Below are 26497 nucleotides of genomic sequence, written 5' to 3'. Positions count from 1 at the left end.
GATGAAACCAAAATCACAGCCATGGTAATTAAAGGTAAAGCTTCTAATGCAAGTACTAGTTCTTCTAGTAAGCCTATTGAGTCTCAAACTGATAAAGAAAGAATTGAGCTTTTCCATATCAGGGTCATTACAAAACATAAAAAAGTTGATAACTTGTTTGATAGTGGATCCCAAGTCAATCTTATTTCTGAAGCAATTGTCAAGAAAATAAATCTAGAAACTACACCTCATAATAAACATTACTCTTTGGGTTGGGTATGTGAAGTTTCCAAATTGCAAGTGACAAGAAAATGTAAACTCAAATTCACCATCATTGCAAACTTTATAGATGAGGTAGAACTTGATGTTGTACCACTTGACATATGCATAATTGTTTTAGGGAGTCCATACTTGCATGATCGAAAAGCCATATTATATCGTCATGAGAACAAATATAATCTTTTTAAAGATGGAGTTGAGTATATTGTTAAATCACATCACAAGAAGATGAACTTATCTCTTGTAAGTGTTGGTCAGATGAAAAGTCTTGTAAATGCTAGTAATAATTTTGTGTTGTTGATGATTAAAGCTAAAGATATTGTTGAATCTGAAGCTTTCACATGATGTGATTCAAAACTCAAGCATGATTTGGTTTAAGTTGTTAACACTTATGGAAAGATGGTTCGAGAACCTTAATGGTTGTCTCCTAAAAGAGGAATCCAACATGAGATTCACTTGCAGCAAATGCACCACTTCCAAATATTAGCATGTACAAAATATTAGCTTTGGAGAATGTAGAAATCAAGAAGCAAATTCAAGAACTGCTTGGCAAAGGGTTCATCAAGCCTAACACATCTCCTCGTGGGTCTCCTATTGTCTTGGTTCCAAAGAAAGATGGTACATGGCACATGTGTGTGGATTTTAGAGCTTTGAAAAAAATCACGGTAAAGAATCACTATCCTCTTCCTCGCATTGATGATTTTCTAGATCAGTTAAAGGATGTTGTTTACTTCACTAAGTTAGATTTGAGAAGCGGTTATCATTAGATAAGGATTGTTGAAGATGATATTTGGAAAAATGATTTCAAGACAAAATGAGGTTTGTTTGAATGGTTAGTTATGTAGTTTGGGATTTGCAATTAACCTGCAACATTCATGAGAGTTATGAATGATGTGTTGAGACCATTTCTTGATGATTTTATTTAAGTCTACTTAGATGATATTCTGATTTTCAGTAAGACTCTTGAAGAGCATGTCAAGCATGTGAAACAAGTTTTAGATGTCTTGAAAAAAGAGTTGTTGTTTTTGAAGATGTCCAAGTGTGAATTTGGGAAAACCGTTTGGTTTATTTGGGTCATATTGTAGGAGGGGATGAATTGAAGATTGATCCCTCAAAAGTTGAAGTTATTGTGAATTGGCCTAAACCCAACAATGTAACATAAGTTAGGAGATTTTTGGGAGCATCCCAATATTGGAGAAAATTTACAGCGAACTTCTCACTTATTGCAACACCATTAAATGCTCTTAAAAGTGTGAAACATATCTTTCAGTGGGGAGGAAAGTAGCAGAAATCCTTCGACACAATGAAATAGAAAATCAATACAACCTCAGTTCTAACACTTCCATATCTTAAGCAGTTATTTGAGATTCAAACCGATGCAAGCAATTATGCTATGGGAGCAATTTTGATGCAACATGGTAACCCTATTTGTTATCATTTTGAAACCTTTACCAATGCAATAATTAACTATCCAACTTATGATAAAGATTTGTATGCTTTGGTACAAAGCGTGAAGAAATGGAAGCACTATTTGATGGGTAAAAAAACAATTATTCATACTAACCATCAACCTTTGCAATATTTACAATCGAAAACCAAGCTACAACAAGCTAGACATTTCAGGTGGATGGGATTCCTACAACAATTTCATTTGGTAATTAGGTACAAGAAAGGTATATACAACAAAGTTGCTAATATGTTATCAAGGCCTATTGTTAATGCATCTGTCATTCTTAAGCATAACTCAATCATGCATGAAAGTTATATTGAACAGTATGCTCAAGATGACAATTTTAAAGATGTTTATGCAACTTTGATTCAAGGCAATCATGTTGAAGAGTTGGATTATCATGTTCATAACAAGTTGTTGTATCATCTTGGCAAGTTATGTGTTCCACAGGGTGAAAGAGTCAATGTCATAAGGGAAGCCCACACTTCTCTTATTGTTGGTCACTTTGGTGTAGGCAAAATAGTTGCACAAATTCATAGGTATTGTTATTGGCCTCACATGAATGAAACTATTTCAAGATATGTAAAGGGATGTTCCATGTGTGCTACTAGCAAGCCTAGCAATAGGAAATTGGGTTTGTACACTCCACTTCCTATTCCTTCTCATCCTTGGGAAATTATTTCTATGGATTTTGTAGGGGGGCTACCAATGTCTAGGAAAGGTCATGATTATCTATATGTTGTTGTGGATCGTTTAGGAAAAATGTGTGTGTTGATGTCATGCAAGAAACATGTTTCAACGAAACAATCCGCAAAGATGTTATTCCAAAATGTATGGGTTCACTTTGGGCTACCCACTTTTATTATTTCTAATCGAGATTCTTGATTTGTCAGGAAGTTTTGGTCAAATTTATGGGAACTCATGGACACCAATTTGAAGAAGAGCACCGCATTTCATCCACAAATCGAAAACTAGACAGAAGTAGTGAACAAAATAATAGTGCATATCCTTTGTGGATATTGTGGTAAGCATCCTAAACTTTGGGATAATCATTTGCATTACATATAGCATGCCTACAATCGTGTCAAGCATTCATCTACACAAGTATCTCCATTTGAAGCTTGTTTGGGTTATTTGCCAAAGTCTCCTTTGGATTTCATCTTTGGTAAAGATATTGTAGTAGATGGACATAGTGATGTGGACAAAGCCAAGCATTTCATTGAACAAATTCAGTTAGTGCATCAAAGAGTATAAGAGCAACTTGTAGTATATGGACATAGTGATGTGGACAAAGCCAAGCATTTCATTGAACAAATTCAGTTAGTGCATCAAAGAGTATAAGAGCAACTTGAGAAAAGCAACGCGAAGTACAAAGCAAGGCATGACAAGCATCGAGTTGATCATGATTTATAAGTGGGAAATCAAGTTTGGTTGTCTATCACTAAGGAAATACTTCAAGAAGAAGGTAAAAATATCAATCCAATCAAATATGGTCCTTTCAAAATCTTGGAGAAGATTGGTAACAATGCTTTCTGATTAGATTTTCCGCCTTACATGCAAATTTTTTCTATTGTGAATGTGGAAAACTTGAGATTGTATGAGCCTCCAATGATTGATGATCATGAAGAGAATGTTCAGATTCCATCTATTGAATATTTTTCTCCTAAATATTTAGATGAGTTGCAGGAAGACTCAATTCTTGACAGGAGAATAAGGACTTCACACAGAGGTAATGTGGAGTATCTTCGAGTGGGGCTCAAAGGTACCAATCCAAGTAAAGCAAGGTGGATTGAGATTGGGAAAGTGAGGGAGTTGTAACCTCACTTACTTGTTGAGTAAAAACATACTTTTGGTGGTCCAAAATCTTCCAATGGGGAGGAATGATCTAGGGGATCAAAAATATGCTCAAAAATCAAAGTGCTCAAAATATTTTGAAACCAATGCCAAATCATAGATATCGTTGTGTTGATTGCAACGACACTTGAATCGCCTCAATCCAACATCATATGTGAAAGTTATCACGTTCTAAACTTTTGGGCAAACAACTAAAAAGTCAACTTGTAGGGTTGACTGGGTAGGATGCATAGTGACGTGGCACTAATGTCAACAAGTTGACTGGTAAGTACATATGTTAGACGAGCCAATCCCGTGCTGACACAAGGCAGGTCGTATAGGTCTGGGTGGAAAAATTTCATTGGTTGGTGAGTTTCAATTCATCCAATTAGGAGGCACCACATGGGCCAATGGGAGGGCATCAAGTGGCCCTTGAGTTCTGTGCAAAATTTGTTGGGTCAACCAACCAACCCGATGGGGAATCAAACCCATGACCTCACCTCAACCAACAAACCACTGAATCGTTGAACCACCAAAGTTGCTCGTTAATACATAGCAGACCATTTATATATATTTTAATGTGGTTTCAACGTTGGCGGGAGGAGGCTGTTGAAAATAGCAACAAGAAATGATAAAAATAGAATCCAGAAATTCCAATTTTAATTTGTCCTTGAATTAAAATTGAATTTAGTCTCACTATCTGCTTGGAAATAATTAATTAATTCATTATGGATTAATTAGTTGGAGAAATTCAAGTTAGAAGTCTTTTTGAAGTCATGCAACAGTTATCCCTTAAATTAAGGAGATAAGATTGAGTTATATTTGAGTTGTAATTAGTTAGCTCAGTTTACTGAGTTAAGTCCAGTTAAATTAGTTCCAAACTGTTTGAGGAACTAATTGTGAGTTATCAGTCAGTTGATGCATGCATGCTCTCAACTATTGTACTCTAGATAACTGAAGATTCCCTCATCAGAAACTCATGCTTGTCTATTATGAGAAAGACCCAGTTGAGCTAAATGTTAAGGACAATGTACTATAAGTTGCATGTGTTTTCCTATAAAGGAAACTCATGCATGCAGTCAAGGGAAGGTTCCTTGAGGATTGCGAAGTTCATACAGGGTGTGAGATCAGTTTTCCACTTGGTTGGAGAAGATCATCCCAGAGGAACAACGCAAGGAAATAGGAGCTTGGAGGGTAGCGAGGAAGGCTTTTGAGAAGCTTTGATTGCCTGTGAGAATCCATGAGGATTGTACTGAGAGCTCGCTAGTTGTGAGAACTAAGGTTTTGTATAATTCTGATGTATTTCCACCTTGTATGATAATACAGATAGTGGGGTTTTTAGCTGAGGCTTTCCCCTGCGTATTTTCTGTGTTTCATGTGCATTGATTCTTCTTCTTCTGGTTATATGTGTTCAACTTGATCTTGTTCAATCTTTAAGCTTCCGCAAAGCAAATTGATAGTAGAAGTAGATTATAGTATTTTGCTTTGGTATATTGCATTATCGGGTTAATCTATAGTCAGATTTTCTACATAGGCCTCAGAGCAAGATTTGTAGAGAATTTGCAGAATTTCTACATGATATCAGAGCTAGCTGATCTATAGAGAAATTTCTATAGGGGTCGGGCACGTAGCCCTAACCCTGGGTCATATTACATCTAACGTGCCCATGGTGGAAGCAGAGGGGGCAGGTGGTTAGCCCTAACTCTAGGTCTTATTCAATGCAACAAGACCATAGACGAGGTTGCAGAGGAGGGATTGTGTGCGTTCCCATCTCACGACCATATGGCTCTCCACATGACTAGGGACATAGAGCCAGCGGGAGCATGGCCTCTGGCCCGCACCCCTGACCACATGACACCATATGACCTTCAAAAGGGACTAAGGAATTGTTGTGCAAGCCTTATTGGCGTGATTAATGATTCGACAAAATGCACCATTTTCGGTGGAATTTTCGCTGCTCCTACGCTAAATTGTCGCATGGCGATTCTGCCAAAGGAGAAATTCATTGCCTGTTTTTCCAGTTTGGTCATTTTACAGGACAAATAGCAGAGAAAGGAGCAAGGAGGCCTATCTTGGCTTTTTTCAACCTTTTTGAGCCCAAGAAGAGCTTACAGAAGGGTTTTTAGATGTTCTAGACATAATGGCAACATTATTTTTGTGATTTGAGCATTGTATGTTGATGTAATTTACATTTTGATCATATAATACAAAGGGACAACATTGGAATCTGGACCCGAAGACGTAACCCAGGAGGGGTGAACTCTGTCATCAAATTGTTGTTTTGTGATGCTGCATGTTGTCTATTTTTCTCTAGTTAAATCTGCAAAACTTAACTAAAATTTCTAAGTTTATGTGCTTTTGCAATTTCGATCCATTGCCCACAAGACATAAACTAGCTTGCAAACTTTTTCAAGAAACCTTGAATTTTTAATTTTAGATCATCCAACAAGATCCCAGAACATTTGATACATTTATCTGGAAAAATGATTCGTTATGGTACAAAGATCACTTATATATCTATATAATTCCCAACTTAAACAAAATATTCTTTTTGAATTGCACACCTTCCCCTTAGGAGGGCACTCGGGATTTTTAAAAACTTACCAGAGGGTCAAGAAGGAATCTTTATTGGGATGACCTTAAATATGTTACTTAGAAGTTTGTGGCAGAATTTTTGGTTTGCCAACAAAATAAAGTTGAGACAATTAAGACCTCGTCTGTTACAACCTTTAACCATTCCAATTTAGTGTTGGGAGAAGGTCCCAATGGATTTTATCATAATTTTACCCAATTCTAAAGGAAAGAGCGTCATCATGGTGGTAGTTGATAGACTTACGAAGCATGGATAATTTTTTACATTATCTCATCCTTTTAAAACCAGTACAGTTGCTACTGCATTTATGGAAATAATTCAAAAGCTACATGGAAACCCAAATATTGTTGTAAGTGACAAAGATCCCATTTTCACTAGAAATTTTTGGATGAAATCGTTTTCTTGTCTTGGTACTCAATTAGCTCATAACTCATCTTATCATCCTCAATCTGATGGGAAAACTGAGATAATGAATAAATGTTTGGAAGGATATCTTCGTTGCTTTGTATCTAATAAACAAACACAATGGGTCAAGGGGTTAGCTCTGGTTGAATGGTGGTACAACACTTCCTTCCATACAACAACAAAAATGACCCCATTTATAGCACTTTATGGATATTATCCACCGTCCATCACATCATCTTTAAGAGAAAATTCTAAGGTTCAAGCAGTGGAAGATCGCATCGAGCATCAACAACAAGTTTTGCAACTCTTAATAGTTAACCTCACTCTAGCACAAAATCAAATGAAACAACAAGCCGATCAACATCGTAGTGAAAGATTTTTTTATGTAGGCGACTGGGTATTTTTATGGCTACAACCATACACACAAATGTCCCTCAAGAAAGCTAAGAAGGATAATAAATTATCACCCAAGTACTATGGTCCTTACAAGGTGTTGCAAAAGATTGTACCATGGCATACAAATTGGAGTTGCCTGCATCTTCCTGAGTACACCTAGTTTTCCATGTTTCATGCTTAAAAAAGGTTATCGGTGAGAAGCTCCCAGTTCAAATAATATTGCTAGAACTTAAAGAAGAAGGAAAAATCATATTGGATCCTAAAGCAGTCACAGAAATAAGAACCCGACAACTATGAAATCAATCAATTTTAGAGTTTCTCTTTAAGTGGAAGAACTTACCCGCTGAAAATTTCACATGGGAGGATGGAAATTTTATACAAAAGCATCTAGAACTACTCAAGCATTGATGACAACACTTTTTTGAAGAATAGGGGCATGTTAGGTACCTATAATGTTAATGTATCCCCCTATTGTTATGATTGTGCCTCATAGAAGCTCATTATTGTTATTGTTGTGTCCTTACATTATTATTGTTGTGTAGGCTCTAATTATATTGTGACCCCTTAGACTCCTGTATATACCAAGGAGGTCTTGTCATTTGTATCATCCAAGAATTGTTCATTTATGTCAGGCAAAATGAGGTTTCCCCCTCGAAGAGGCTTATTTTGAAGTCGTTGATCTATTTCTTCTTCTATTTTCTAATTTGGTTACATAACATTTATTTTCAATATTTCATATTATATGAGATAATTCCAATTTTTTCTCACTTTGATATTGATCCTGGAAAGTCAATGCCAAGGTCTCATGTTAATGATGTGATTGATTCTACTAGAAATAACACAACGAATCAAATGGAAATTCAAATGGGACAATTATTGATAAACACTAACCAACCTATGATTATGCAATGCTCGCAACATGTCTCAACACCTAATTATATCTTTGATGTCCATTTGGTTCAACCTTCAATTCTAGAAGGCAATTGACAACTTGAGGAAAAAGGAAGAATAAGAAGCAAAATTATAACTCTAGACAAGGTGTCACTAAGAATAATGAGACAAATAATGATGTTGGGGGCAAGAAGGAGAGAACAAAGGGCAGATTCCCTTGTAAGATTTGCAAAGACAATCATTTGGCTCACATATACCCCAAGATGGAGGACATCAAATGATGAATGGTTCAACAAGAGACCAATTTATTTGCAATGCTTATAACCATTTTGGTGGGCCCTAGTATTGCAACAATAATGCTGCAACTCCTGGAACTCCCTTCTTTAATTTTATCAACCCGGTAGTTCGTAACAAACTTGGAAGCGACGGTGCTGTATGCACAAGTCCTAGCTCTTGCCGCAGCTATCACTTGGTCAACTGGCACAAGTCCGCTAGGAGCTTAAGCCAACTTCTATGAGCTCTTAGAAGAATCTTTTTAACTGATGAATGAAAGCTAACTCAAAGGGGCTAATTTACTTTCAGAAAGAAACTGGAAAGCGGAAAGAAAATGCAAACCCTAGCAAACCCTAATTTTACCAGCTAGCCCTACTGATGCGAAAAAGAGGATGCAAGCTACTGAAAGAGATTCCATTGACTTCTAGGAAGGTAAAATGCATGTGTCTAAGTTATCACTATCTGAAGAAAACATCTTTTTGTATTTTTGAATAAGTTGTCACAATTATCATGCATACAATTTAACTGTTTTTGACTGTGCAGAGGTGGATTGGCGAGAGGAGATGCTTGGAAGAGGTCGGGAAGGTTCAAAGAGGGCCTAAGGGGTCCCTAACACCCTTCCAGAGAGTTTCACAGAGTTTGGCTATCAAGAAACCTCATTCGTGAGCTTCTACAGGAAGTCTACAGGGGTTCTACAGGATGTTTCAGGAATTTCTACAGGATGTTCAGAAATTTCTACAGGATGTTTAAAAATTGGATTTTGGAGGATGGGTGAGTGAGGGAAGATGCATGAATGGATATGGAGGTAGGATAGGGGTCTGAAGTGGCCCAGGGACTGGTGGATGGAGTGGTGAGAAGGTGTAGATAGCTAAGTTGGCTCAAAGAAGGCTGAAACAATGATGTACAAAAACTAGGGTTATGTGAGCAAATGTGGCAAACGTGAGGTAAGGATTCTAAGTAGAGGGTGGAGTGGATGGTGCTGATGGATAATAAGCAGATGAAGGAGTGGTACAGGTGCTCTGCAAGTCGTTTTTCCAATCTGAACCAACAAAGACTTGTAAATTCAAAGACCTAGTTACGTTGACCTAATTTGCTAGCTGTCAGTAAAGAGAATGAACAGAAGTGTGACCTGCAATGAAACCATGTATTTTAACTCATGCAACTAAGCAAACGAAAGTCTGAACTTGTAACCAACTTCTACACATGAAGATCAAACACTAGTGATTGCATGGCAAAGAAAAATCAGTGTTTTTGTGGGCAGAAAAGTCATCCTAGTCATAGCTCCTGATCCCACTGAGGGAGAGGTGAAACCACAGATGTTTGTTGGCCCTTTTCTTGAAGCTTTTTTTGTTAGCAACCGATCAACTAAATCTGAGCATGAAAATTTATTTTACTCATCAAAAACAACCTAAATAATAATACAAGATTTAAATCTAAATAGCAGATTTTATTCTAAGAATGCAGCAAAAACACATGAAAGTAAACAAAGGAGGTATTGGGCACTTGAGATGGGCCCAACCCCAAGAGCTACAGCCTCCTAAGAGAGATTTAGATCTGGTGCAAAGCTAGATTCATCTTTATTGAGCAAGAAATGTTACATTCCAAAAACTGTCCACAAGGAGAACTTGAAAAATGTGCTAAGAGCAAAGCTAATCTACTGCCTAAAATCGAACTACAAACTAGCTAACTTCTGCCTACAAAGTGACTAACTACTGGCTAACCAAAATGAGGCCCTAAGCCTTCTTATTTATACAAATTGAGGACCCCAACAACCCTCCTAAACTTTAGGAACTCGGCTGCCAAAACTTGTAGGTAACAACACTTTTACTAGCACTTGCTCGGCTGCCCTTGTGATAATTGATTTGGTGGCCCTTGAACTCCGAGCTGATGGTGGAGAATTCGAGGTAAGGGCCCATAAATGAAGGGGACACCTTCCTACAAATCCTCTCCCTTGTTCTCCCACGAATTTGGCTACCAAGTGCTCATTAAAACCTTCAATTTTGTCTCCAAATTGACCAAAAAGGCTACACAAAGCACACATTAGACTTGTTGGCATAATGACTAACCCAATTCACTCTATTAGCATAAATATAATCAAAAACATGCAATAAACTAATGAGAATGGTGGATTAAGTCAAATTAGGAGGTTGAATGAGCCCATATAATTATCCATTTTTGGGGCTCATCATCACCCCCCTACTGAAAGTGTTGCTCATCCTCTGAGCAACCAATCTATCTCCTCATCTTTGATGGCCCTGGTGGCCTCCCTGTCATGCTAAGCTTCTGAAGTGATGTCCTCTTCTCGGTCATGAAATCATGCTTTTCTCTCTGCTTCTTCCCACTGCCTGCTCCTTTTCCTAGAGAATTCTCAGCTTTGGTATGATTGTGCAAGTATATTCAATCAGATGGTGGCAATGGTGGTGAAAGGAGATGAAACCAGTGGAGGATGGAAGAAAAGAGTGGTTGCATGCCTCCTCAACAGACTTCAAGCTTCAAATCCCTCTCCATAATCGATTCTGGCCTGCCCAAAGGCTCTACAGGATGTTTCTGGTAGAAATACAGAACTTCCTGTAGAAAGTCTTGTAGCTTCCTGTAGAAGGTTGAACCATGATTAGATTGTGTCCAAACCCTAAAAAAATGAGTGTTCATGGAGGGGATGGATGTGAGGATGCCTGGGAACTTGGTAGGGACCCTTCTGCTTGTGTTGGGAGGCCCCCTTTCCGCATTGTGTACCTGCAACCTGCAACAATTACCAGGGATTAAACTTGTTTTTTTCTCTCTGTTTCTTCCTTCTTTCTCTTTCTTGCTTTTCTTGTGATGGTTTGCCCTAGGTTTTCTTTCCCTTAGCTTCCTTACCCTTAGTTTTCTTCTCTGCCTCAATATCTTGCTTCCTCACACTCTGTTTTGGCTTGTGCACTGATCAGAATGGGAATTCTGTATATGGTTTCCTCCCCAGAACGTGGAGGACAGTATCCCTCAAGTGTTTGTTCTTTGTAAACCATTCAACCAGTCCTGTCATGTTTTTCACTCTATCGAGTCTTGCCATAGAAAAGATAATGGGCTTTTTACGGTCATTCAAAATACACATGTGTTCAGCTATCTGTTCAAGATTGAACAAGAGTTCCTCAATTGAACCATGTAAAGCAGTAAGACGATGCTGCTTCTCTGTATAAGGGAAATAAATCTGCATGTCTGCTCCAGGAGAAACAATGTTGAATTTGGGATCAAAAACATCAATTCCATGAACCACATGATAAAGACCAGGAAGGGTGAAAGCAGTGTGGCTCTCATACTGTCCAACAGTATCCTTGCTTCCAGCAATCTCTTGATATGTGCTAGTGATAATAAAATCTGCATGATTCATTGCAATTAGATCTGCAGTAAACTGGCAAGAGAAATGGTATTTTCCTTCATATTTTTTCAGTATATGTCTGAATATGGGTACTTGGTCTTCTCCAAAGCATGGGCTATGTTGCACTGAGTGATTCCTTGTCTATGTGAAATCAGAGATGCAACCAAATTTCCATCACTGTAATTGCCAATGATCAGATTAGGTTGACCTTTTAGCTCTGTCGTTACTTCATTTAATACATCCTCTGAAAATCTTTCCAAGTAAGGCCACACATCAAATCGAGAAACCCATTTCTGTAGAACTCCTTTTTCTGTTCTAAAGGGTACCCGGAGTATCCTTGAATGCTGTGTTCCACCAATTCTTTTAATTCGTTGATTGCATGTTGTACCATAGGCCTCAGGAATCAACCGAGTCACCACAATAATTTCAGGTTTGATGTCCAATCCTTGATGTTTTATTCTCAGCAACATTTCATTCTCCAATGCATGGGAAAACAAGTCCACCACCTCAGGGGTTTCTCGTAATTTCTTGGAGTCCGAAGGTTCTTTTCTAATGAACCCTCCTAGCATGGTAAAAAAAACTCTGTTTTTGTTGTTCTGAACTTGCCTGCTCGCGTATAGAAGGAGGACTTCAGGATTTTTCTACATAGAACGCAGAGCTACGTCTCCGTTATGCACACAGTCATATAAAATTCACAAATTTTCACCGGTGAGCCTTGACAGTGTCTCAATTTTTCTACAGGAGGGATTTTAATTCAAGACCCTGGAGAAAATATCACATGCAGACCACAAAGACAATTCCAGGCAGCAATAAGAAAAAGGCTTTTGAATTCATAGACAGACTTTCATTCACATTTTCCCTACCCCCTCAACACGTCGAATTCACCACCTTTTGAATTATTTGCATGGGAAAGTAATGTTCAGGCCTACCTCTCTAAGAATTGCCACCCTCGACGTGAACAGTCCAAGCTTCTTCGTATGCTGGGTTTCCTGTAGCATAGCTTCCTGTAGAAATGCTTGTAGAGCACCCCTGCGCCTCTGAGCGAACCTGATACGCAGCAGAATCTCGAAGACAGGTAGAAAAACTCAGTGGAGGACGATAGGTTAACCGATTGTGCACACTTCAGTTGAGGATGTGGAAAGTGCAGATGAACAACAGTTCGTGAGTTTCAGCCGAGCCTTCTTTAGTTGCTGCGTGATTTGTGGTGAGGTGGCAAAAACATGTGCGCTGGCTTTTTCGAACTGCAGTGATGTTATGAACTGCATGTCTTCTTCTATCTGTTAATCATTTGATGTCCTGTGTGCTGGAGTTCAACACGTCTACCACTGCCTGTGTTTTTCAACTTCCACGTGAATGACTATACACGCATGCTGCGTGATTTTTGCCTGGATGAGTGCAATCGAATATGGTTAGCTTCCTGGATGAATCCCCCCATCTCATTCGTTCATGCAGTGCTTAGATTAGATTCATGCAATAGAGGAACAAGTTTTAGTCACGTACCTGAAGTCAAATGGTTGCTGTGAGGTGCTTTTTGCTGCTGCATGCATCTGTTTCGGTGGTTGCATGATGGCTCCTTTGTGCTATAAGCTCTTTGCTGTCTGATGTGTGGTTATTTTGCTTGTGCAGGTATCCTCTAGCCGGATCTAAGTTGCAGGAGTTCGTTTCCACGTTCAGATCTGCACCCTCAAGCTGCTGCTGCTGAATTTTCTCAAGACCGAAACTTGTTTTCTCCATTGCTCCGGAACGATAGATCGGATCGATCTGAAACTTGCTGAGCATGTTCCTATCATCATTATGCACCTCCCATAGCAAAATTGCGATCAATGGATGCACAGATTCCTAGAAAAATGGAAAATGGCTGAATATTTCAGAGATCAATTTCTCGGAAACCGTGCATCGGAATCGGCTGAAACTGCTTGGGTAGGCTACTATCACCCATGTGCATCTCCCCATGAAACAGGTTTGAAACGGATGCACGGATATGGAGAAAATGCAAAAATGGCTGATGGTGATGGAGGCTTATTTCTTGGAAACCGTGCACCGTAATTGGCTGAAACTGCTCCGACATGTTGCCATCACCCCTGTACAATTCCCCGTAAAACGGTTTTTCAAATGGATGCATGGTTTTCAAGTTAGGGCAAAAACAAATTCTGTTCTATGTATTTTTTCTTCAAAGCATTCTGCAAGTTTTTGCATGGTGAAAAAGAATGAGCTTGGGCTGTGATGCAGGCATGGAGATGATGGAGGAGGAGTTTGAAAATTGCAGGAGGACTTCTGAACCCTTGAGGAAGCTATCATGTTCGCCAAACTACTTTTTTTCAATCCATTTTTAACTTCTTGTAGTTTCTACAGGAACTTCCTGTAGAAAACACAGTTTTGAGGAAAGAAGCACAATGACATGGAAAAAATGATGGAGAAGGGTGAGGAATGGAAACATGGATGCTTGTAGGCATAACCAATAGATTCCAAGCTTTAGATTCCCTTCCAAAATCAAATCTGGCTCGCCTGAAGGTTCTACAGGATGTTTCCTGTAGAAATACAGAACTTCCTGTAGAAGGCACAAAAATTCCTTTGTCTTTGTTTTGAGTGATCCTCCTGACCTGAAACGTCCTTGCTGCAACCTGCAATTATTCAATGCAAATTAGGTTTATTTTTCTTCTTCTTTTTCTCTTTTTTTTTTTTGAAAAACAACTAGGGCGCCTCATGGAGGTTTTCACCATAATTGCCTGCCCTAGGCGCCTCCAAGGGAGGTTTTCATCCAGAGATCTTATTCTCTTTTCTCTTTTTTCCAACCCATTGACCGCGTCATGGAGGTTTTCAATCAATGAGCCAATCTAAGGCACCTCCGAGGAGGTTTTCACCTTAGATTTCTATTTTCCTCTTATTTTCATTTTTTTATCTTTTTTCTTTTTTCTACCCTACCCTACTTGAAAAAAAAAATCATTTTCAAGTATAAGAATACTTCCAATGGAGCCATGTGCACATCGAGATTAGAGACAAGATGATGTGAAGGCTCGAAATGCATGCTTTGACAGGTATCCGGATTTCAGAGACCAAATGATCTGACTTTGAAGGGATCAAACATAGCTGAGGAAGAGAGTACCGCTGCAACTTAGTGACAGTATGAAACCATATCTCAATATAGCTCTGATATCCTTGGTTCTTTTGCTGATCTGGATCATGTTTCATGTCACCTTCTAACATGACTTTCTCATCTTCCTCTTTTTGCTGATCTTTCTCTTGAATACATGGAAGATTTGATGGTAACCATGAGGGAGCTTTCTTGATCTCTGATCCTGATCTCTTCTCTTCATCAAGAGCAGCCCATGGTTCTTTGATCCTTTCTTGTGAATCTTCTTTTGCCTTTGGTCCTTCAATGTTGTCAATATAATCTTTGTGTTGCAATACTCTTCCTGAGCTATGGTGAAGATCATCGAGCTCAAGAGGAGTCATTTGGACATGTTGTGCCTCAGCATTGTAATTGGATGGAGCTACTCCATAGTATGGTTTTGGGAATGGTGGTATGGGTAATTGAGTGGAGGTGTATTTTTGAGATGGATGTGGATGGGTTTGTGGTTGGGTAGGCATGTGGGGCTGCCTTGGTGGAGGAGGAGGCGATGGTTGCGGTTGAGCAGGTGGTGGAGGCAAAGGAGTGGGAGGAGAGTTGTACTGGGGCCTCCACCCTTGATGAGGTGCATTCCACTGAGGCTGTGGCTGAGCATAAGAGTGAAATGAATGAGCAGCTGGTTGGGCATAATATGGATCTATGAAGGAACAAGGAGGAGGTGTGAACCAGGAAGGATGAGCAGGGGGACCCCAAGAAGGCATGAAAGTGGCTTGATAGGGGTCATAATAGGTCTCAGATGTCCCTTGCAGTTCCTGCTGGTAAGATCTAGGTCCATGTGGCCTCCTTTGGTTCATATAATAGAGTGGTTCAGTGGCTCCTTTGGCTCTCTGATATGCAGCTTTAAGTCCAGGCAAGGAAGGGCACTGATTTGTAGGATGGTATTCTTCACAGACGAAACACACTTCTAGGGAGTGCATTGGACATTCGTTCCTAGGATGCTTTCTAGTGCACCTCGGACAAAAGATGACCAAAGCCCTCTTGGCTTCCTCTTGCTTCCTTCGGATCTGTAAGGTATCCAGTTGCATGGCAAGAAACTGCCTTATATCACTCTTGAAATCTTCCATCTGATTTGCAAATTCGTTCTTGGACAAGGTATTGCTCCCAACATTTCTGTTTGCAGCCATTTGCTCCAGAGGAATGTTTTCTTCTTCTTCTTCCCTTAAGGTTCTTCCAATATGTCTTGTTGTCCACCTAAGGGTTCTTTAATCACAGCGATCGAAGAAGAGAGAAGGTTGGTTGTGTGAAGCAATGGGGGTGTTGTGCAATCATTTTTCTAACTTATCTCTACTCCTACAAGGCAGGAAAGGAAATCTTTTTGGTTGATTTTGTATTTTTCTTCTGGTACCTGCAAAACTAAAATAGATTGAACTGCAACTAACTATCTTACTGAAATGAAAATGCGGAATTGAAATGAAAGCAGGAAAGGACTAATCTATTTTGCTCAAATGAAATTGCAGGAATGAAATGCTAGTCTATGCTTGCAGAATGGAAACTGCGGACTTGAAATGCTAATCTATGAAAGCAAGAAATACCTACTCTACTTTTGCGGAAATGGAATGAAATAAAATACTTAGCAGAAGGTTGTAGTGGAAAATAGAAGAAAAGCAACAATCACCAATACTTTGACGCTTCCTCGGCAACGACGCCAAAAAGATGGTGGGCCCCAGTATTGCAGCAATAATGCTGCAACTCCTGGAACTCCCTTCTTTAATTTTATCAACCCGGTAGTTCGTAACAAACTTGGAAGCGACGGTGCTGTATGCACAAGTGCTAGCTCTTGCTGCAGCTGTCACTTGGTCAGCTGGCACAAGTCTGCTAGGAGCTTAAGCCAACTTCTATGAGCTCTTAGAAGAAGCTTTTTAACTGATGAATGAAAGCTAACTCAAAGGGGCTAATTTACTTGCAGAAAGAAACTGGAAAGCGGAAAGGAAATGCAAACCCTAGCAAACCCTAATTTTACCAGCTAGCCCTACTGATGCGAAAAAGAGGATGAAAGCTACTGAAAGAGATGCCATTGACTTCTAGGAAGGTAAAATGCATGTGTCTAAGTTATCACTATCTGAAGAAAACATCTTTTTGTATTTTTGAATAAGTTGTCACAATTATCATGCATACAATTTAACTGTTTTTGACTGTGCAGAGGTGGATTGGCGAGAGGAGATGCTTGGAAGAGGTCGGGAAGGTTCAGAGAGGGCCTAAGGGGTCCCTAACACCCTTCCATAGAGTTTCACAGAGTTTGGCTATCAAGAAACCTCATTCGTGAGCTTCTACATGAAGTCTACAGGGGTTCTACAGGATGTTTCAAGAATTTCTACAGGATGTTCAGAAATTTCTACAGGATGTTTAAAAATTGGATTTTGGAGGATGGGTGAGTGAGGGAAGATGCATGAATGGATATGGAGGTAGGATAGGGGTCTGAAGTGGCCCAGGGACTGGTGGATGGAGTGGTGAGAAGGTGTAGATAGCTAAGTTGGCTCAAAGAAGGCTGAAACAATGATGTACAAAGACTAGGGTTATGTGAGCAAATGTGGCAAATGTGAGGTAAGGATTCTAAGTAGAGGGTGGAGTGGATGGTGCTGATGGAGAATAAGTAGATGAAGGAGTGATACAGGTGCTCTGCAAGTCGTTTTTCCAATCTGAACCAACAAAGACTTGTAAATTCAAAGACCTAGTTACGTTAACCTAATTTGCTAGCTGTCAGTAAAGAGAATGAACAGAAGTGTGACCTGCAATGAAACCATGTATTTTAACTCATGCAACTAAGCAAAAGAAAGTCTGAACTTGTAACCAACTTCTACACATGAAGATCAAACACTAGTGATTGCATGGCAAAGCAAAATCAGTGTTTTTGTGGGCAGCAAAGTCATCCTAGTCATAGCTCCTGATCCCACTGAGGGAGAGGTGAAACCACAAATGTTTTTTGGCCCTTTTCTTGAAGTTTTCCTGTTAGCAAAGTTATTTTACTCATAAAAAACAACCTAAATAACAAAACAAGATTTAAATCTAAATATGCAGCAAAAACACATGAAAGTAAACAAAGGAGGTACTGGGCACTTGAGATGGGCCCAACCCCAAGAGCTACAGCCTCCTAAGAGAGATTTAGAGCTGGTGCAAAGCTAGATTCATCTTTATTGAGCAAGAAATGTTACATTCCAAAAACTGTCCACAAGGAGAACTTGAAAATGTGCTGAGAGCAAAGCTAATCTACTGCCTAAAATCGAACTACAAACTAGCTAACTTCTGCCTACAAAGTGACTAACTACTGGCTAACCAAAATGAGGCCCTAAACCTTCTTATTTATACAAATTGAGGACCCCAACAACCCTCCTAAACTTTAGGAATTCGGCTGCCAAAACTTGTAGTTAACAACACTTTTACTAGCACTTGCTCGGCTGCCCTTGTGATAATTGATTTGGTGGCCCTTGAACTCCGAGATGATGGTGGAGAATTCAAGGTAATGGCCCATAAATGAAGGGGACACCTTCCTACAAATCCTCTCCCTTGTTCTCCCACGAATTTGGCTGCCAAGTGCTCATTAAAACCTTCAATTTTGTCTCCAAATTGACCAAAAAGGCTACACAAAGCACACATTAGACTTGTTGGCATAATGACTAACCCAATTCACTCTATTAGCATAAATATAATCAAAAACATGCAATAAACTAATGAGAATGGTGGATTAAGTCAAATTAGGAGGTTGAATGAGCCCATATAATTATCCATTTTTGGGGCTCCTCACATTTCCCTCCAGAATAATAGCAATTGTTTGCTAATAACCTTGCAGCTCTATAAGGGGCTAATCAATATGCCCCATTACATGGGGGTATTCCCTTGAGTAGCAATATTTTCATGTGTGATAGGGATGTCAACATATGGACCAATGTTTGTAATTACAATGCTTTAATTAATAGATCAAATGATAAGGAGACATCCACATTCTAATCAAACGATCCTCTACAAATATAGAGGCCAATTATTAACACAATTCCATGCCCTCCTAAAGTTGTATTATGAAGGACTATGCATAATCCTAATGCCCAAGCTACTAAAAATTATAGCATTGTGGAACTTTATTTGGCTTAGGTGCCTTGCACCATGTTTGCCTTAAGAGCCATTCATAGCTACCCCCATAGAATAAGGCATTGTTGAATAATATTGGTGGGATCAACCCTTCAGATACTTGGTTACATACATTTGACCTTGACCAAGCCAAACCACAACTTCCTCACCGCATTGGTTTTCAAATCTAGATATCTTCATGTAGCATGAATATTTTCATTTGTGTGATTGATGAGGTAACTTCTACATGCATTGTGTCTTTGCCATGTTAACGAGCTTTAAGCTCTCCCAGACTTAGTCCTTTTAGCACCTTGTTTAAGCTTTCGATGGTAGAACTTTTAAACCACATGGAATCATCTATGTCATTCTAGTCAAACTAGGGGGGAAAACTATTAATATTGAGGTAGAGGTTGTTGATGCTCCTCTTGACTACAATATTCTTTCGAGACAAAGTTTGATCTATGAAATGATTTTGTTATGTCTTCAATATTTCACATGATTAAATTTTATCATCAAGGGAAATGGTTACAATACACCAATTAGATTATAGTATGCCTTATTCCAGTTCCAAATCTACGACAAATGTTCCATTATAGGTGATTCTAGTATGTCATTTGAAACTTTCAATGTTCGGTTGCTCAAGTCTCGTCCCACATGGGTACTTGTCAATTCCCTTCACCAATTTGTTACTTAGCCATTAAAATTGTTTATGTGGTCTCAACAATCACTTATGCATTTATGATTCCTTTTTAAACACCGCATTTTGAAGAGAATTTGGTGTTATCATGCACCAATTCCTTTAATCTTGTTGTTGTGAAGATAAATACCCTCTGCAGACAAAGGCGATCTGTTTAGCCCAATGAGTGGGTCTAGCAACAAACTGAACAAACTAAAGCAGACTTTCCTAGCTTATGTTTAAAAATGCAGAGAGAGAAAGAGAAACTTACCTTGCTCTGATGCTAATTGCTCAATATTTTGATGATGACTTTGATCCCGTAGCTTCTAGGCTCACTCCTTGCGTGGTCCTTATGTCCGAGCACCTACAAGAGATATCAAAGGACAATACAAGATACAAGAGCATACACATTATATATCAAACATAAACTACTCGATAGATCAAGGAGTATCAAGCTAAATGCATAAATATTTAGACATTTACGGAAAGTGAACATCATATGTGTATATTAATAAATAAAAAAGGGAAGCATACAACCATTGCCTTGATGTTGGAGACCTCCTTTTGGTGGATGTCCAAGTCCAAGCCAAGACTCTTAAAGCACTCCTTCTCTAAGTTAGATGGGCAACATTTGGTCATAATATCAGCATAGGAATGCAGGCAATCAATGACCAACCATTTGGGGATGGAGGGGATTTGATTTATAGGAAGGGAGAGGGAGTTAGAGATCCAAAAAAGAGGAAGGAAGGTCCACATATCAAGGGGAAGCCCCTTAAAGGTAGGATCAAGAGCTTCAAATGGGATAACTTGACCATATCTCTACCCAACAACATCTAGCTCATTGTTCTCGAAGTTTCTAACATGCGAAGCTTCTCCTCCATTTTGAGAAAGTCTACTAGAAGAGGTTCAATGTGGGATTTCATATCAAAACCCGCACTGGCAGCGCTAGGTCAAAAAATTGTAGCCTGCCATCAACACGGGAAAGCAGTGGAGCAAAGAGCGTTAGTCCTAAAATTTAGGGTTTCAGTCAACCTTCTCCAGAATTGATTCAAGGCAATTTTTCTTCCATTCTCCAAGGATGTTTTGGTATGTGTTTCATGATGAGTACACTTCACAGTTGTTAACATTTTGGCACTTCGGGATGTGGAATAGGAAGTGAACAGGAAATGTGACAAAATACTATGTAATAGATGGCCCCTAAAGCATGAAGGCAGAACAAGGAGTGATGGGTGAAATGATTTACAAGTCAAGGCAAGGACTGGAAAAACATCATCAGGAGACTTGCAAATCAAGCATATACATATACATATACATATCTGACATCTCTGATATAAACATGCCTAATGATACATGAATAGGCATCTAACAATACATGAATCCATGGCATGGGTGCAACCATTCGAATAGAAGGGATCATGTGCATGGATCCACGGTATGGACGCAACCATCCAAATAGAAAGGATCATATATATGGACCCACGGTATGGTCGCAACCATTTGTATAATCATGTGTACAATCATTAATAACTTACAAATCCACACAACAGGGTCTTGAGCTCTGTCCCGATCTGATCAATGTATGAATTCTAGCATGTGAATAGATGTGTCGAAGTTGAACATGATAGAAAACCACCTGATTATCGGTCAATGATGTAAACCGTTAACAAGCATGAGAGAAACCACCAATAATGATAATGGCTCTCAAGGTACAATCAGCACAATCCATGAGTGTGAATAATGAAGCTGAAGTCGAATACTCATAGAATCATTTGATTGAAGGCCAATGATGTAAACCTATTGTCAAATGTGAAGAACTTGCCATTGAGGCATGCAAGCTCCAAGGTACTGGAAGGGAATTTCTAGATCATCTTCCTGGATAATGAGTTGAAGTCAACAGGAAGTGATCCATCGAAGGAGGGCCATAATGTATCCCACATCATCGACATGAAACAAAGGATATAGTAGAGTAGGTAAGTTTGATTCAGGACTGTGGCAGAAAGTCAGACAATGTATAAGCGGTAAAAAACTGCAGATAGGACTTCTCTTGAACATATCGACGACACGACTCTAGAGTTTGGCAACATTTGACTCAACATAGGATCAGAGGTCATGATGATGAAGTGGTATAATCAGATGAGAGGAAAAATGGATTTCCCAAACCCAGGAAGGCAAGTGATGAAGTGAGGATAACCCAAACCCGACATGAGCAACAGATAAGTGTCATATTCAAAATACGAGAGATGTTCACTTTCATTTCCCCCCCACTATTTCTAGTGAGTACCCCATTATTTTTTATCGCAAGCTTGAAGGGGATAACATATTCTTGCCATATAAGTTCATCCTTCGAATGAATCCATCCTAGTAATTTTAACAAGTCCTAGGAAGGAGAAACTCAATCTCGTCATGATGACAAGTCCTATGTCATTTAAGTTTTACGAGTTTGATGGAGGTGAAACTCAACATCTTTTTCATGTTTAGAGAGTTTGAAAAAGAGGCAAAAAATAAAACTCCAAAGGTCCCTTTTCGTAAATCGTCTCTTGAACCCGAAAAGGTAGAAAATAATATCAAAGAGAACCTCTTAGCCATGTTCGACTAAGGTATTCCTTTTTCGTACAATAGTTTATCTCATTCCATAAAAGGGTTAAATTAATACTGAGTAGACATCATTTCATTTACTTTAACGAGTTTGAAACGACAAGTACTCGACAATCTTTTCATGTTTCAAGAGTTAGAAAAGAGCTTAAAGATGCTCAAGGGGGTCAATTTTTCGTTTATTTTTGACGACTCTGAAAAAGCGATAAAATAAAACTCATTGAATCAGTTATAATTAATCACCATCACCATGTACCATGACATGTCGCTCCATAAGTAAAACACATATTACCCATTTCGAGGAAGAATATTAAAATATAAGTGAAATATGCCCTAATTTGGTAAAAGTATCTTTTAAAAATTTATAAAAACTCAAAAAGTGAAAACATTTTTACCATTTCACAATTTGTAAATCAAAGAGCACTTTTACCCTATTTTACCTTGATCTTCAGGTGAGGAGTACAATCAATCCCGGACACCATTCGTCGAGTCATTCACTACAGGTAAGAGATTTGTCCCTTCCATTCAATTTGGTTGTAATTTCATGCATTTTCATCTATAGATTAGGCTGTAAGGATGGCTTAACAAAATTTTATACCGAGGGCAATCAACGCGGGTTTTACCCATCGGACCCACGTTTCTCACCCTATGGCCAACTGTGGCAACGCGAAAAAATATACAGATAGATGCGCTAGCGCAGAGTTTCGAATTTTTTGGAAAATTCTCCATGTTTAATGGTTTTTTCTCAAATTTGTTTCCATAGAAACTCATGAAATGTTGTGTTTTGGATGTTGCACAGGTAAGTCAACCAAAAATGGTGATTGAATAGAAAGAAAGAGGACATGAAGTTGAAGACCATCAAGCAACCCAGGACCCAAATTGCATTGCTGCCCTTCGAGAATGTGGGTTACTGAATTCTTTCGGATCCCTGGTATTAGGAGCCAGGTTAAGTTACTGCAACATTTAATTGGTTGGTGGGATGTGGATCGCCAACTATTTATGATTGGGGACCAAGAACTTGAGATAGATGTCACAGACATCTATTTCATTACGGGTTTGTCCAGAAGGGGACAACGAATTCAACTGTCTAGTTCTTGTACTGGAGGGGAAAGTACAGATATGTTGATTGTGAGACATTGCCCAGGCACTCGAAAAACTCAGAGTGGGAAGATAGACATAAATACCATCACTAATCTCCCACTAAGAACAATTCTCCATACCATGGTCCGAATAGCTGGGGCTCAGGATTTTCATGAAGCAACAAAGTCTCATTTCCAGTACGCCATTGATTGTCTAAGCCCCACAATTTTTAACTGGTGTGAGGGATTGTTGGTCAACATGAAGAGCCAACTCATGAAATGCAAGTCAGGAAAGTTGAAACAGTTCGGCTATGGATCCATCTTGGTGACGTTCTTCTTGGAATGTGTACCACTATTTCAATAGAAGTGGATGCACCAATGCTCAGAGATCCACAGTTGCTGAGGTGGGGTGAGTTGATGCCTCGACAGGGAGGTGGTCAGCGAATGTCATTTCCCCCAACATTTTTTGGATGACTACGACAAAATCTAATCATGGTAGATGATTGGGTGTACTCTGACATGAATTTCTGGGGAGATCCCGACCTTCCACTTCCACCAAGCACACAATGGACTGATGTAGGTAAAAACCAGTTTTTTAAAGTTTTTGAGTTTTTCTTTTTTTCTTTTCTTACGTGTACTGAGATTTGACATTCGTGATTTTTGCAGATGTTAGACCAGAGAGACCTCCATGGGTTTCTTCGATAACCGAGCAAGTGGCACAACAAATAGAGGATGCTCCCTATGAGGAAGGAGCAGACCCAATCATAGAGGTTGAACGCACCCTGGAAACCCTAACAAGGGGCATTCTAGAATATGCATCGATCGATGAGGTGCCACTATGATATTAGAGGCATCTGGTAGGTGAGAATGCATTGGTTGCTCAACCGAGTCATCAGAGCTGTGTCGTGCTACCATGAGAACCATGTGGGCAAATAGTTGTCTCTAGTCTTTATTTTCCGCGCTTATCTAGGCTTGAGAAGTCATCCGTCTCAGAACACAGTTTTTGACATTTTGATGTAATAAACTTTTGCAAACACTATATATATACACACACACACATGTTTTCATGTTATGTTCATTGTGTGATGGTTTTGTTTTACATATGTTGCAGATGTCTATTTAATACATAATTAGCCACTGTATTTGTTAATGTGTTCAAACGTCTCAGAATATGTTGATAAGTGATATAATCAAAATCTCGTTCCAAGAGACGAACTCGCAAATACATTCTCAAAATCTGAGGGTTTCTGACTAAATATTGTCTGTTAAGTTGTAGTATAATGAGTTGTGAATCAAGATTAATGACTAACTCTCTAATTCCAAGAGAAATAGCTTCTGAAAAAAGCTCGATAACCGCACTATATTCAACAATGTTATTAGTAGTACGACCTAAACATATGCCTTGTAAATTCACTAACTCACCATTAGGGTCATAGATTGCCCATGCAGCGGAAGATAGATTCTGTGTACTACGACAAGCTCCATCAACAAAACCGACATAAAGGTTCGATGACATCTGTAAACCAAGTAGAACACATGGTAAGAAAAGGAAAACACGTTTTCAAAAACAAACAAACACACCAAAACCGACCGCACACTAATGTACAAAGTATTTACACGAAATCACGCATAATACTTCTTGAGGTAAATCCCGTTTCAGGGCTTAGCCAACTGATTTCCTTCATAGTCAACCAACTCATAGGCACCTTTCTATAATACTCGTTTAACAATGTAAGGCCCATGCCACATTGGTTCGAATTTCCCAGCTCCCAATTTATCATTGGCTTGATCATATAGCAAGACCAAATCACCTTCAACAAAAACACGGGGAGTAGCAGTTTTATCGTATTGTGCTTTAACTCGTTTCTTTTGAGCTTCAATTACTAACACAACAATATGACGAGTTTCATCAAGCCTTTTGAGGTAAAGTAATCGTTCCTCCTTCGGTGAAGTGCCAAGGAGTAATTCGACAACTAGTTTTAATGAAGGAATATCACATTCAATTGAAAGGGTTGCCTCTAGACCATACACCAACTGAAAGGGTGTGAATCCAGTTGTTGTCTTAACTGCGGTTTGTATACCCACAAAGCTGAAAATAGCATAAGGTGCCATTTTTGTTTATGCATCCCAACAGTACATTGAAGCATTGTAACCAAGACTTTGTTGACTGCCTCAACTTGGTTGTTGGCCTGTGGATAGTAAGGAGTTGAGCTGTTGTGACATAGACCCAACTGAGCAGTAAGATCTATCATCATATAATTTCAAAAATGAGAGCCATGGTTGGTGACGATGGCTTGAGGGACACCAAATCAAGCTATGACGTGATTAAAAAGGAATTGAACCGCAATTTTACTGTCAACATCATATGTGGGCATCGCCTCGGCCCATTTAGTGAAATAATCGACGACGATGATAATATAACCATGCCCCCTGGCCAAGCGAGGGTTACATGTCATGAATTCAATACCCCATTTTGCAAAGGGTCTAACGGTAACAATTGGGTGCAAGGGTGCGGTAGGGGTGCGCTATTTGTAGTTATAAATCTGGCAGGCATGACATTTTTGGACTGCTAAAATGAAATCTTTGAATATCGAAGGCCATAAATAACCGACGCGAAGGATTTTTTGAGCCATAGCATATCCTGACATGTGACTACCATAGGCCCCATGGTGACAATCATTTAAGACTCTCTCAACTTCTTCAAGCATTAAACATCGACGAAGGGTGGAATCGACACTAAAACGGTACGAAGTATCCCCAATAATTCGATAAGGTTGGGACTAATGTCGGATGCGTCGGCATTCAGAGTTGTATAAATCTAGTTGAAAGGTTTGGGTCTAGATATAGGTAATGATATCTCCATACCATGGATCGACAATACTAATGAGGAAGAGAGTTTCGTCAGGAATCAGCTTGTCGAATGCAGTAGACGTGGTTGCAGAAGGAAGGTCACAAATCAACTTGGCGAAAACCAGTGATTTATTCGATTTAGCTTTAGCAAATTCCAAATCGAATTCTTGTAGGATAAAAATCCATTTAGAATACTTGCCCCCCAACAACTGACGAGTCAGAATGTATGTCATGGGGTTGCAATCAGAAATCACAGTGGTCTTACGTAAGAGAATATAGTGGCGAAAGCATTGAACAATGTGAACGGTTGCCAAAGCCAATTTCTCGACATGGGTATATCAAGTCTTAGTGTCAATAAGATTTCGACTCAAGTAATAAATCATGTGTTCGTTTCCATCATCATCGTCCTAGACAAGTACCATAACAATAGTACTATCAGCGATGACCAAGTACAAGAAATAATCACGGTGATAATTTGGGGGATGCAGTAAAGGAGCACTAATAAGGGCATTCTTCAATGAATCAAAGGATTTTTGAGCAACATCATCCCAAATGAATGGGATCCCTTTCTTTAACAAGCAATTAAATCCCTTGGCAATTTCAACGTAATTTGGGACAAAACGACAAAGGAAATTCACTTTCCCTTGTAAACTCTACAACTGA

General features: G+C 39.2%; 2 pseudogenes; both read right to left on the bottom strand.

Moving 5' to 3' along the window:
• Window positions 1-11019: 11019 nt before the first annotated feature.
• On the bottom strand, window positions 11020-11463 carry LOC149186913 (sucrose synthase pseudogene; annotated as a pseudogene).
• A 56-nt stretch (window positions 11464-11519) lies between these two features.
• On the bottom strand, window positions 11520-11921 carry LOC149186912 (sucrose synthase pseudogene; annotated as a pseudogene).
• Window positions 11922-26497: the final 14576 nt, after the last annotated feature.

Source organism: Pinus tabuliformis, chromosome 3_1 (assembly GCF_031772625.1).
Source record: "Pinus tabuliformis cultivar Carrire ecotype Pingquan chromosome 3_1, CPIR1, whole genome shotgun sequence".
NCBI lineage: Eukaryota > Viridiplantae > Streptophyta > Pinopsida > Pinales > Pinaceae > Pinus > Pinus tabuliformis.
This window is presented reverse-complemented; position numbering and strand designations above follow the sequence as displayed.